The sequence below is a fragment of the Tubulanus polymorphus genome, chromosome 4, assembly GCF_964204645.1.
Source record: "Tubulanus polymorphus chromosome 4, tnTubPoly1.2, whole genome shotgun sequence".
NCBI classification, from domain to species: Eukaryota; Metazoa; Nemertea; class Palaeonemertea; order Tubulaniformes; family Tubulanidae; genus Tubulanus; species Tubulanus polymorphus.
This window is the reverse complement of record NC_134028.1, coordinates 22,552,060-22,566,612: the sequence shown is the minus strand read 5'-3', so window position 1 is coordinate 22,566,612 and position 14,553 is coordinate 22,552,060.

Here is a 14,553-nt window from a genome sequence, read left to right as displayed (position 1 = left end):
CGCGCGTACATGCGCAGGTTTGCGCACGAAAACTATGCGGAACCAATCAGATTGCCCGTTGTATAATCGTTGGGGCAAATTTCACGGAAGCGCTAAATTGAGGCTGAAACAAGTGTGGCAGGGTTTTGTACCGTGCCCGATGCCATCAGGTTCGAATCCCTGCCGGGTGAGGATTAAAGAACAATCTGATATCTGAGATCTGGTATACACGAAGTCGACGGTTTGCCCAGTTATGACGAATCATGAAGCGCTTCATAGTCGAATATTTTGCATCAGAACGATGTCGACGAACGGGATTCGCACACATTATTATTGCTCATGTCCGGTTTGAGGCGTAGCACGTGACCGCGCATACGATCAACGGACACTCGCGTCCAACAGTTGGTTCATTGGTGTCTTCCCTGGTTTCAAGTGCTATCTCACACAGGGTCACTGCGGTACACAGTGCGCGCGCACTCAATCGATCAAAAGGAGCAGCATTATATCGGTTAAAAAGATTATCAGTTTAGGAACCGATATTTTCATTTATAAATTTCGAGTTATAACAGAAGATTCTGTAAACTCGACCATCGATCACGCAACTATATCTGCACTTCGATTTCCGATTTCAAAATCAGACCCCATGTTTCGTTCCGAGAAGGCGTGGTGGGTTTGTATAAGGGACACCAAATCAAAAACAAAAAACAAAACGAACGAACTAATAAAAAATTACAGGGTCAATCCCTATTTAGGATAAAAAAGATCGTCGGTTTTGAGTCGAAAATTCAAAGAAAATGTTCATAAAATTTCCGTCATCACGAGCAGGGCGATGTTCATGTACTGCGTGTCATGTTTTCGTATCCTGACGTCGTTTTTACGACAATATACATGTCCGAACGATCCGCCATGCTGTCAGATGTTCTGCGATCGTCTATATAGCGCTCGTTTTCTCTCTGTCTGTCTCTGCCGAGGTTTATTTATTCTCCGTTGAGATTCGATCTAAATTAGGTTTAAATTACCATTCATCTATCACGAATATGATCCAGATTTCAGCCGAAACGTCAACACACGACACGGAGCAACGTCGTCGCCGACGAGTTCATTAACTTCAAAGATTTACGTTCAATGATCACGTTTTCTAGCGATTCTTAGACGTTTTAGTAAGTTCTTGTATAGCCAGTTATATTTAGTAAATGAATCAGTTGATCAGAATATCCGTGATAAGACAATATGTGTAAAATCCCACAATAGTAGAATGAATGACTAAAACCTTTATTTGGAAATATAGATACATAACGTATTAAAGAACAAAATATAGAACAACATAGAAAATGTACCATTCTAGACTGAAAAAGGCTGGTACAAAACTACCGACATATTTTAAAGAAACGTTTTAGTTATTCATTCTTTTATTGTAGGATTTTACACTTATATTCAGTGGCTTCGTGTTAACGTAAAACCAAACCGTTCTAACAAAAATTCATATAGTCTTTATGAATTTTTGGTGCTACTGAATATGAATTACATCATGGTATGGTGATAATTTGATATGGTGCGCAAATCTTTTATCGGTCCGCGATAAATCCGTCGCTGTCGCATGTCGAGTAGGTTCCCCATAAGAAAATCGTAGACTCGCTTCCTTCGGATCCGCCGATCTGATCAGATCATAGTCGCCCTGAGCTTGGCTGGGTTAAGAAGTAAGATATCGTGTATCAGGCCAATGTTTAGTGAGTCTCCGAATTAAATTCTTTCTTTTGAACCAGATGGCGGGTGAAGCAATTGGCACACGGCATGAATGGATTCGTACTAGCGGGAGCTATTGCAGATTCCAGTGATGGAGGTGCTGAATACCGTATCCACCAGATGGCGAGTTGGTCGTGTATCGCCAAACGTGCCATGTCGACTAAGCCGCTACGAAGCTATCATTGATAAAGAAACTGAAATCGAAAGAAGTGAGGCATATTGGGGACTCTGTACCACCAGCTATCTCACTAGATGGTGCGCGTATCAGTGCAACAACCCTGTCAAAATCTATTTCATTTTCAATGTACTTTCATCTAGATTTTTATCCTCCCTCTGATTAGAAATAGGGCAAATCCCGACTCCTCTTGATAAACTCACATCTTTAGGTTCATATAGAAGGTGGATTTTACAAATCATCATTCAAATAATTTGAGAAATTATGCGGAGATTTTAATTTAATCTGAGAAGAAATCCGGGAGTTGTTGTCTGAATGCACACTAGCGAACCTGGCGGATTCTCACTTGCCACAATTGGAATCCTCGATTGCCACAGTCGAACGTAAGAGTCCCCATAGTGTGCGACGTATTGTACTCACTAAATTACTATGATGATAGATACATAGAATCCTTTGACTGAAAATTTATCGGAAATCAATTTCGTGAGTATATCAAACTGATACCATCGAACAATCTTAACGATCTCATAGAATTATATATATTTCCCGTACATTTTCAATGTTGAACTTTTTTCATGCAGATATCAGCAGTTGACACCGACAAAGTCTCTATTCGACCTTTTCGAAATTCACGTGTGTGTACATCATTTGTTTGTGGCGACAGCGCATGATATCGTATGAATCGCTTCATTTGCATATCTGTCGTGACCTTTCAAATTTTGGCTAGAAATACGTGCAGGTGCACGGGTGGCTGCTTCAGGGTTCGAGTCCCGATTATCGGAGATATTTGTATAGTAGGCATATATATTTTTCTTCACTCGCGGCTTTCATTTTAAAAGGGTTTGCGATGCGCGGCGTTAAATCAGGAAGTCTTCGACTGTCATTTCATGTCGCACGGTCGACGACGGCTACAGTACACACGCGCGCGCGGGCTAATTCTGCCGTAAATCGCCTCGATCTATAAAGCCATTAGTGACTGAACCCCGATAACTCAATTCTCGTCCGCAATCACAGGTTAAATACTTTAAACCCCGCGTCAATTGTATTACGGCGTCAAATCGACTCGGCAAATGACATTAAGGAATAAAAGTTGACGATCCCGAGATATGTTTATCCGCGTATTAGCGCTAACCGGATTCACAGAGATAACGTATCGATCGGTTCTACGTCCAGGCAATAGAACGGATGCGGATACGCTTTTATTTGCTTGAGGACTCGAAGGAACGGTGCGATATTTGGGTATATGTTTACTAAAACGGAAAGTCCAGCCATATCGCGACTTTCACTGCGGCTGAGGAAGAAATGAACCAGCATGTATCTGTACCTACTTTTTGTACTTGAGAAGCCAATGTTCTGATGAGATATGTATTCCTTCGTTGTAAGGGCCTACCACATTTTGTTCACGCTTTCAATTTCAATTAGACAATTTAGACATACTATCCCGAGTTTGTATTATATATACATATAGTTGTGATTTAGAAAAATCGTTTTCCTGAAGATGACTTTAATGGGAGAGTTAAAACGCTAGCCTAAAAGGAACTCCGACTCTTTTCAACATTCGAGCAGTTTAGGCGGGCACCAAAGACCAACTTTTTGGTTTAGGAGCTACATACTTTTTAAAGGATTTCTATCTATGAAATCAGATTAGGTATTGGTAGTCTTGGTTTCCGTTTCCATGGAAATTGTACCAGTTTCCATGGAAACGGATATTGATTCCCCGAAGCCAAGATGCAAGGCTTTCGAATGATACCAAAATTGTCCATATGGTATCTCCGTTGAACGGAACTTAATTTCAAGAGGACTTTTTTGTGCCCGTCTATTTGTACCAAGCGAGGTTCGTCCGAGTTTTGATAATCGAAACGGTACCATTCCCTTCTTTCTTGTCGGAAACTCGTTTTTTGCTATAACGGTAAATACTCCGGCGGGGGATTTCGACACGACCGGTCTTCCGAGATCGACCGAAGATTTAATAGATGAAAATATAGATACTGACTGACAAGAGAGATTGATTCACGCTTCATAAACTGATTGGAAATTTCTTCTTTCGGCGTCGTTGCAAAAACCGCGACAGGCCGCAATTACTTAATGTAGCAGCAGCAGCAGCAGCAGCGCAGCTCGAGCGACTGGTGCGCTACATTCACCGAAAACCGTGCAATTTTCACCAGCAGTTGAGGAACCGTTCAGGGGTGGGATTGTTGTTTGATTCTAAGTTTAAAATGTTTCAAATGTCACAGTAACGGCGAAAAGTCGATGACCTTTACAGATCAATATGACCTTTACAGATCCAGCTGATACAATTTTTTTTTCTTAGAAGTTGTTTGGAAACGGAATCAGAATTTGAAACAAATTTAATATGAAAGTGATAGTATACAACATCTCTTTCTTTGGATTAATAATAATGATAACGATAACGATAACGATAACGATAACGATAACGATAACGATAACGATAACGACAATAACAATAATAATAACAATAATAATAATATATATTAAAAATGATAATCTATTTACTTATATAGCACAACTCTATTTAAACACAATCATTGCACTAAAACATTTAAACATTATAGCAGATAGTAAAACAATTAAGTGTATTGAACAAAAATCATTAACAACATTATGTCCCGTCCTAAGGGCCGTCAATACAAAGATGGTCTCGTATTTTCAATCCATATTTTCTTGCCGGGCTGTTTTCAGACTATCGCCAGCGCCTGACAGAAGGGCGATGTTTTCCTCATACCTTCAAAACGTGTTATGGTCAACAAATAAGATTTAGTCACATCGAATAAACATTTACGCAAGAGGCTGGAAAAATATTACATTAGTCAAAACAAACACTTTCGACGAATAATTCGAAGAATTTTCTTGAGGAATCGGCCATCAGACCACGGCTAGGATCACTTGCACCTTTGACAGGACATTAGTCATAAGTGAAAAGTGCCGTATCTCACAGGGTCGATGCGGTTCGTGGTATTAAACGCTATTATCAGCTATAAATTGAGGATCTTTATTGCTGAGGTATTTGCATACATCTTCGTCGGCGATATGCGCCTAAAAACACATCATAACCGGTCGAATATACAGTCAACGTTCGCGAGCGGTCACCATCCTGTTTACACGATAACGTCAATTTGTCGAATAAATATGTCTGGGGGTAAAAAGGTGCAAGAAAGTTGCGAAATAGTTTCCACGTCGCGCGTCCAACCATTGTAGACTGCGACTCATCCAAATCATCCCGAAGATCTTCCGTTTGTCATCGGACTACAAAACCATTCAATTTTGTTTTAGTTTCTTGACTATCAAAACCATTTTATGTACTTTTACCGCCGTGGGTATTTTGGAATATATACGGCACTAACAACCCGTTCCTTGACTGGTTGAAAATGTGGATTACTTCTTAAATGATGTTCCTGGAATCTTCTGAGATTTTCTTCTTTTAGTCGTAGAGAAGATAAAAAAGAACCATATTTTAGCTAGCTATTCGGGACGGGTAGAGAGTGAGGCCACTACCTTCATCACGTTACAATAACGCGACCGCTCGTCGTACACGACACAAACTGGTTTGTACCAGAACAATCCAAAACCGGCCTATTTGGCCGATCTACAGATTGCGCATGAGCGTTCGCGACAGGTTTGTTTGCCATCTCTTACATACCATGATACCACAAACTTAAGTCACATAACATGATGATTACACAATCATAGAGGTGACACGACCACGATTCTCAAAAATGTTACGTGAAATCAAGTTCCGAATAATCCGCTTACTTTTTATGTAAGCGCAATATCCCCAAATTGTGTATCAGCATCGAAATCAGCAGTTAATGAACACGAGTCCAAAACAAATACACATTCAACATTCGCATCGGAGACGTTAATGCGAAATCCTAGAATTTCTAATGAACCAAACGACTGATTGAAACGTCTTTCAAAATAATTCAGGTTCAGAGTAGAAAATCTTCAAAGCCTTTGCGAGTAGAGTGAATGAACGAGCAGGGAACGGCTGTTTGAATCGGGGTTAAGAGACAATCGGAAACAAGGCGCTGTGGAGACGCATGACGCGTTGGCAGTTTTCAGATCGAGAAGGAGTTTTACTTTCGGTCGCAATTCAACTTACTAAAACTCGCACTCACACCTGAAATCTCGCAAATGCATTTCCTACGACAAGTCGCTCTCAACTTCACCTGCAATTTTCGTCGATTCGTAACTTCGCGTTATCGAATTTCTCGCCCGACCCGTAGCGGGGCTGTCGCTAATGCGCGTTCTTTTAAACACGGGCTCGAAACCCGTTCGCTAAACGGTGAACTATTTCTAAAGGACGCTTGGACATGTTTTACGGCGTATTTAGCCGCCGGTGAAAATTTTCATCCGTGAACGACGTAAGGTTTTCGGGTAATTGTGACATAAAGACACGGAAATCCCGGGATGGTCGTAAAATCCGTTCGCAGTTCGTGGTTACCACTGCGCGCGTCGTAGATTTATAAAATCTAATGTATTTTAACAAATTCGAAGCGATTTTCTAATCGGAAATGAAGTTACAGAACGATGCCAATGACTCGCAGCTCGGCGGCGGCGGCGGCGAGCGGTGCCTGGTTTTATCCTGATTATCAAGAGCAATTTCGCACGTGGCAAATATGCGGTTGTAGTGTTTGCGGCGGTGGTGTAAGCGCGTGATCTTACAAAGGCTCGTAATAAGAACATATTTCACGAGAATAGAAGACAACGCAAAGCCTTTCATGCGGCGGTGAATTCAACTATAAAAAGATACGAATGCGTATGAATTAACCAAACGAACACATCTTCACCCAGCTGGGTCCCTTTGACATTTCCGCTGCTCGGTGCACCATTAGTAATTTTGCATTTTACGCCGGGATCTCCTTATCGGGCACCGAAATGAAACCATAATTAGAAACTTTATATGTCGCATTATTTGTTATTTCATCTTCTTCAATTAGCCTAGCACGTGTATGCTCTATTGACGCAGTGTATAAGACGTACGCATCATCGCGTTTTTCGTCGAAGGTGACCTCTACCGCGTCAATCTCTGACCAGAAGAGGCCGATCTAATTTACGCAAGTCATTAGTATTGTGTACCGATACTGTATACACTGTCATACGTCGAGTACCATCCAGTCAGAGAGGTTTGCACGACGGACGAAAATGATTTCATTATCGCAACAATACAATCGTATACGGCGTGTCTCGTTTTAATGATTTTTGTTCTCATATTCGTTAAACAAGTTAAACAATGGGGTACCCGCAGTGCTTTTGTGGCAATCGAGGATTCCACGTATGGCAGGTGAGGATCCGCTAGGTTTGTTAATAGATAGTTTGTCGTCAATTTCAATCAAAAACCTTTAATGAATCAACTATTCATGAAAACTACACCGATATCTGAGTAGAAGAATGAAAGTATTGTATATTCGGTAGGTGCTGGGAGTGGTGCACCTCCAAAATAGGGCACATCATAATGAAAAGAAAGCTCAACTCAACTCATTTTGTGGAAATACAGAGGACAAGCTTGATGATTTTGAACTTTTATAGGTATCGATTTAATCTTTTTTCATTTTCCCGTGAAATTTTAGTCCAACTTGACATTTTAGGGGAAGGTCTCCACCCCTGCACCCTCCTCTTAGATCCGCCCGTGATGTTACGTAAATACAATAAGCTGTATAACCGAATAAAGGTAAGAATCCCCGGTGAAAATCCCAAAATGGGAAAATCCTGTATAAACACTAGCCTATGACTAACCAGATGGACTAGTTCTACTGGTCAACAGGTTATGCTTGTGTCTGGGCTTTAATACGTACTGGGATTCGATCCCTGAAAAATCCGGCGGCGGAATTCTGATCGGGACTCCCCGCGTATATCACAACGCGAAGGAGAGCGCGTCGGGTACTTCATGAACGATACCGATTGTTCGTTAGTTTATCAAGTAGAGTTAATTCGAGTCGTCACGTTAATTGGTAAATCTTGTTTCGTTCTGTTTGCCGAACTGTATGGAGGACTCTTGGATTCAACCATACACAGATTTTCTTAATCAGCACACTGTTATTTTAGAATATTAACCCTCTGGGATTTCTAAAGCGCCCTTATAAATGGCAGATGTTCAGGCAGGTTCCCATTGGTCTCTACTGAATCTGGAATTCTGTTTTCGCGATCGTTTCGACCTCAATAAGCTCTACGTACCTATTCCGGAATAGCATAGTATGTTAACCTGATATAGAAGCGACTGATGGAGAGTTTGTAATCCGGGATTGGTATTTCTAAACTGGACTACGCCCAATCGAAACCTCCCTTTGTTTGGCAATGGACCGTGTCGTGTTTCTAGTAAACCCACCGGATCTTCGCAAGCGGTAAGGTGCTGCCCTTCAAAAACTAACCATGAACGTCAGATGGTATTCCAGTTGTAGATTGATGTAAATTGATGAAGTATAGACAATTGATGAAGAAAAGGGCCAATACAAAACTCCTAGATATTGTTCAGTCCAGCAAGGGGTCATAGCCCCTTTGAAGTCCATATTGTCGCCTTAAGTTGTATTCGATTGTATCCAAAAAAAAAACGCTGACAGGGGTTTAAAACTCAGCGAAGAATATCACAAAAATGCCGAGAAAAAAACAAACAAATGATGGAATGGAATCACTAATTGTAGAGAAATGACCGGATGCGACTAACGCCATCTAGTCGATTTTCTTTTTCAAAAACGACCAGAAAAACCGTTAAAAGAGTGTGAGATTGTGTGAGAGATAACGTAAACGCTAATAGCCGACCATTAACCGATCACACCTTTGTTTATCGACCGGACGAGTCTGTCACTGTTTATAAAGTATTCAGAGGAATGTCGACAGACAGACGGACACCGGGCGATCAATCAATTTATCACCAACCACTACTAGCAGCGCCAAGCGGGGATTATTATACCGCGACGTCATTACTACGAACACAGATTCGACGCAAACGCAAATAATACAATTTTCTTTGCGTGAAACATGAAATATTCATAATGTCGGCCCCAGAATTCATAATACGGCGTTACAAAGGAGAACACATGGGCAACGATGGGCTTAGAAAACAAGAGAAGGAGGGGTGCATCAGTATAGATTGGTTAAAACAGTCATTGGTTCTCGTCAATCCAGAGATCAAGAGAGGATTCCTTGCTTGCTTGACGGTTCTTTTCTGGCTTTATGCCCCTTAATCCAAGGGTTACCATTTATCGTCCAATTAATACACGATGATTCCAAACTGACTATACGCATACATACAAGACGGTAACGTGTTTTGCTGATTGAAGACTATTGTTTTTCAAATTTTGATAGAAATATAACAGTCACTCCGAAATGAATGCTCCGAGAATATCCCAATCTGGTCTGTACCGGTTCGCTTCTACGGCACTTTTTCACTTTTTCCATTTATATCTGGCTCGAATCCCCAACAATTCATTTTTGTTTCTGAAGGTGCCACATCAAGTTCGAATCCCGCAGATGAAGCATTTTTATTTCCTTTAAATACCTTAATCTAGACAGCATAGCTGGTCGGAAAATCCGATAAAGCTGCTTTGCAGCTATATTATTTTTATAATTGTGAAATTTTCATTATTTGAATTATAGGCAGTCATATATCTATAGAAACCTCATTCATTGCCGTTCATTTTTTGCAAAAAAGACAAACGTTAGGATCGGACGCCGGTTACTCGCTGTCGGGTTGCAGTATGCAGCGCTCTTCCGCCAATTTTTCCACGGATCCCAGGTAAAAGCACGCCGATGGCTACGCGTTATATTCTACGCAGGCCACTTTCCTTATATGATTTACGATTATGGGAATTTTTAATGGACCGATACGGCCGTATACATTAGCCGTCGTATACCTAGGTGACAGACCCTATCTGGGATGGACACGGTCATATGCATAATGTTATATCCATCATAACTGCGGCGAGCAGAGATGAGTCGGGGCGATTTTGTCACATTTGATGTACGCAAGTCACGGAACACATTATAACACACCCAAAATATATAAATCGGATGATGACGTTATTCGGCGGTATTTTTTAGCGTGCAGAAAAAGAGGTAGATAGATTTATCAATTTTTGCTGACTTTCAAAACTTGAAATACCTTTTAATTTGTGCAGCTGCATAGATATCGATGAATTAGAGTTTGGCGTGAAAACTTACCTTTTTAAACAACATTTTATTGAAATGTGATAATGAAGATGTGCATAGTTTATGTAAACCACTCTCAAACGCAGTGGGGAGCGGTATAAAAATAAATTCTATTACAATCATAATTATAATAATAACAATAATAATTATTATAATTGATGAAGATTTACCTCGTTAATTTATTTGATTGGTAGATTTCGTCTGATTTCTTTCGATTCGGCGTCCCTTACAAACCCACCACAGACCTGCCGTAAGCGAAACGCTGATATTGACGTTCATTGCCTCGTCAAAACTGGGCAAACCCGGAACTACTTTAGATTCATCCATGGAATGCATAGCGGGCCCATACTTTTACACGTGTGTTCTTTGACAATGTTTGATAGCGCGCGATACGTTTTTTTCTTCATATCGTTAATTGTTTTGGTTTTGTCGGTAAGATTTAATCAGTATCTGCCGATAAAGGCGCTAAAACGTCTTATTGTCAACGCACGGCGAAATATTAATTTAGCAAACGTATTATTTGCGTTTTATTATCAATTTGTAACGTCAACGGTCGTCGTTGTCGCACAGAGCGACGAGCATTGAACGAACGAACGTTCGGATTTTTATCGTCCGCAATCTGCGCTTTGTCACTAGAAACAAACGCGTCAACGTTGATTACCGTAAACGTTAACTGATTCGATTCTAACGTCGCGATGATTCAGCGTTAGCGCAACGGTGAAACAGCGGTAAGTCACGCGTTAAAGTAGTAGTACCATCTCATTAAGTACGCTGACGCTGCACGCTTCTGTACGCTGCAGCGTTGCCGCTGACGTCGAGTTTTACGTTGTCACGCTGTAAAACGTCGAACGCGGCTTATGTTTTACGGTGAACGCTGTTTCAAACAGTATGACGCCTCTAAAATTCCAATACGCCGATGTTTAGAGCATTAATTGGATTGACTAATAAGACAAAAAAGGTCATTGCAACTACTAGGCTCAGCGGCCGGTGTAGAATCACCCTCAAACTAACCTACAGTTAGATAATTTTCATATATCAGAAACTTGGTGAAATCAGAAGTAATAGCGGCAGATTCAGGGCGTGTTTGCGGTAGGTCCAGATTTTCTAATGTCCTTCAAACACGCAGAGCAATGAACTCCACGAACATGTTCAAATCAGCAATCAGCAATGCTCAAAGCTCTCGTAATGCATCAAATATGAAATGAAACAAATATGATTTACGTTTATTTTGAAGACCATCTAGGCTAGGAACCCGTGAATTCCCATTTTTTGTTTTTAGCCCTGTCTAGTACATATACGTACGACCATGGATCCGAACACGAATCAACTTGTTTGGGTGACGAACCGAGTAACACAATGAATATACGTGTCTTAGAAAATGAATGTTTCCATCAAGAAATTATCATCAGAAATATAACGATAAACGAGCGTGGAATTAACGTACTTCAAAAAGTGTCAGTATGAGACATTAAATCAGTTCCCGTACAGAAATGTGTGTGGGCTGTTTTATACCTTTAGACCGCACTATCGACTGTTCTCCGGCCACGCCCGGATGTTTCTCCTGCGAGTCGAAATTCATTTCCGCCGCACGTTCGAATTAATTGAAGCTCGTTTTACAACAAATTAATAAAAGTCGTTATATCTATATTCCGTGTGTGTGTGGATCTCGCTGTACCGAATATAACCAGGGTGCAAATTCAAGAACAAGTTTATTTTACGGAAACCAAAACGCTCTTTAATTTCAAAACGTCGATAAACTTTTTAAACTCGAATATTTGACTTTTTACACTCGAATGGCTGTAGTTGGCTGCGTTGCTCTTCCGGACAGAAATGAACGAAATGAGATACAAAGAAAAAGTGATGACGACATTTTATCGCAAGCGCAATGATGATTTTAACGATAAATCTTCAATTTTGATTATTGGCCTTGTGCCCCTTTATATCACAGTACGTACATTTCTACCCGTTACTCATACGTACAACTCCGTTTATAAGTTTTTTATTTAACTTTTTGAATGCTTTGTTTCGCTCAGTACCAACCGCGGGTAGATAACTTGTCTAATCGAAGAGGTAACTACAGCATCGAAATCAGCGGGGACGAAGAAAGGAATATGGACACTTGTACCGGGTCCAGTTGCTTTATAGTCGAGGTAATAATACTTATACTACGCGATTGATATCACCGACGACTTTCGGCGTATCGTAAAAAGCTGGCAACAATCCTTTGATCGCAACCGTATCGTCGACGACGAAAATCATAAACCTTTCGACGCTTAAGTGATTAACTCGGATTTTGTGTATCGTATCGAATGAGTATTTTATGAAGCGCAAACGGCGTAGTAAGACAAAGGAATGTTAAATATGGACGGATTGGGAATACAGTTTAATTGCCGATGATAATTGATTGACCTCATCGCTATATTGCAGTGATGGGTTTTTACCACGAGAGTACACGCCATATTGTTGGGCAATCTAGTCACGTACATGACATACCTTCGAAATATCTAAAGTCTTCAATAAACTCCAAAACGAAGTTTCGGAGTTTTAGGGTTCATGATAGTCTCCCGATTATCTTTTGTTGCTATGTATAGCGCAAGTCTCTAACTAGGGATCTGGTTGCACAGTCATGGCTCAAGTGGTCTTAAATCTAAGGACTGGTCTTAAATTGTTTAGATGCAGTAATAAGTTTTCTTTTTAGACTGGGTCCTATGTCTAAGCCGTGACTATGCGCAACCGGTACCAGAACTGGCTGACACACTAACTGACGTCACATACATAACCAATATAGTCTTAGCTTGCCGTACGAAGGATTTGCAAAATCGGCGTCAAAAATCAAGATAGTGCCCATTGATAATAATTAAAGCGGGAATAAAATAGATTTGAAAATGGACCTTTTATTGAATACAATCCTCGTAAACCGCATGATGTTCGCTGTTATGATTATTTATTTCTTATTTAGCGACTGGTCTAACGAGCAGATATGTTTTTCGAATGGAATCCATATTCGTAAATATCAACCGCTGCGGTTATTATGAGACGTTTCTTTCGACTCCGAGATGTCGTCTTGTCGGTAAAATCAGCGGGATGTGTTTATATTGACCAACTCGCGTGAAATTGACGAGTAATTGGTCGTAATAATACAACGCGGTTTGAAAATGACAAGATGGTTTTAGTCGTAGAAGGCTCTTCTGTCGGAAGCAGCAAGGGAAACCTCATTGGTGTAGGCCCGCTGATATCACGAGCAGGACCCAGAAAATTGGAAGACCTAGGTCCAGGGGCCAGTTGTATAGTCATGACTCAAGTCCAAAAGTGGTCCTAAATCTTAAGACTGGTCTTTACTTGTTAGATTGGCTATAGAACAATCTTGGTCTTAGACTGGTCTTAAGTCAAGCCATGACTGCAACCGGCCCCAGGTGTATAATCAATGAGCTACACGCCCAAAATAGTATCAAATCTTAAGAACGGTCGTTGCTGGAGAACTCAGTCTCGTCCTCTTTGCCGGTGTTTTATTCATGCCCTGACTGCCCAACTGGCCCCGAGAGCTCCTGTTTTTCACAGGAATGATAAAGGCACAGTCCTTGAATAGCAACAGAATACAAAGGATAAAATGACTGCAGTCTGGTCGGAGTGATCTCATAACATGTGAACTCAGGGTGGGCTTACTTAGGACGGGTGTATTAGGGTGTCAATTCCAGTCGATTTGCCCTGGATGTTGGAGGCCTCTCACGTGGCAACAAGACGTATTCCGATTTATGGAGCAGGTTTTTATTCAGATAGTAATATCAGACAACTCGACACATTTTTAGATCGGTCGCCCGTGCGCATCGGTTGCCCAGTCTGACGTCGTCCATTGAAATCATTTAGAATTTATACCTAACCTGTTTTTTTTTCGGATAGAATTAGCTCCTCACCGGCGATTAAAGGGAGAAACGCGCTTTTGAAAATCGCATTTTCGTAGTTTCGTGTTTCAGATTTTTCAGGGAGCCTCATATTTGACGGATTACGGGTAAGACGCGATTTCCTAGACTTCGGTTATCTAATGGCTTAGTCAATATATTTGTTTTAAGCCTAATGACATCCTATAATTTCATTCACAAATTGCCCGTTCCATTCATGACCAGCTACATTAGCTTTACCCCATTCACCAATATATCAGCGAATGAAATTTTCGCTGAATTTCTTTTTACATAATTCACCATCAACGCCGAGAAAAACACGTTGAAAGCGCCGTCAGAAACTTCTATAGACGAACAGCTAGAAAATCATCTACTTTTAGATACATACGCTCGGAAATAAAAGAATTCATTGATTTTAAGGGCGATGAATTGGTTCCAGATAAATCTCGAAAAAAACTCATCATTCCCGTTTTCGTGAATGAGATTTCGATTGGTTCGCACTGCGCACGCGCGCATAAATTTGTTTGCGTAATTCGACCAATCGTCGTCGTCGATCGTGCGTCGAAAGCACGCGATCTCACCTAGGTGACGTTGTTA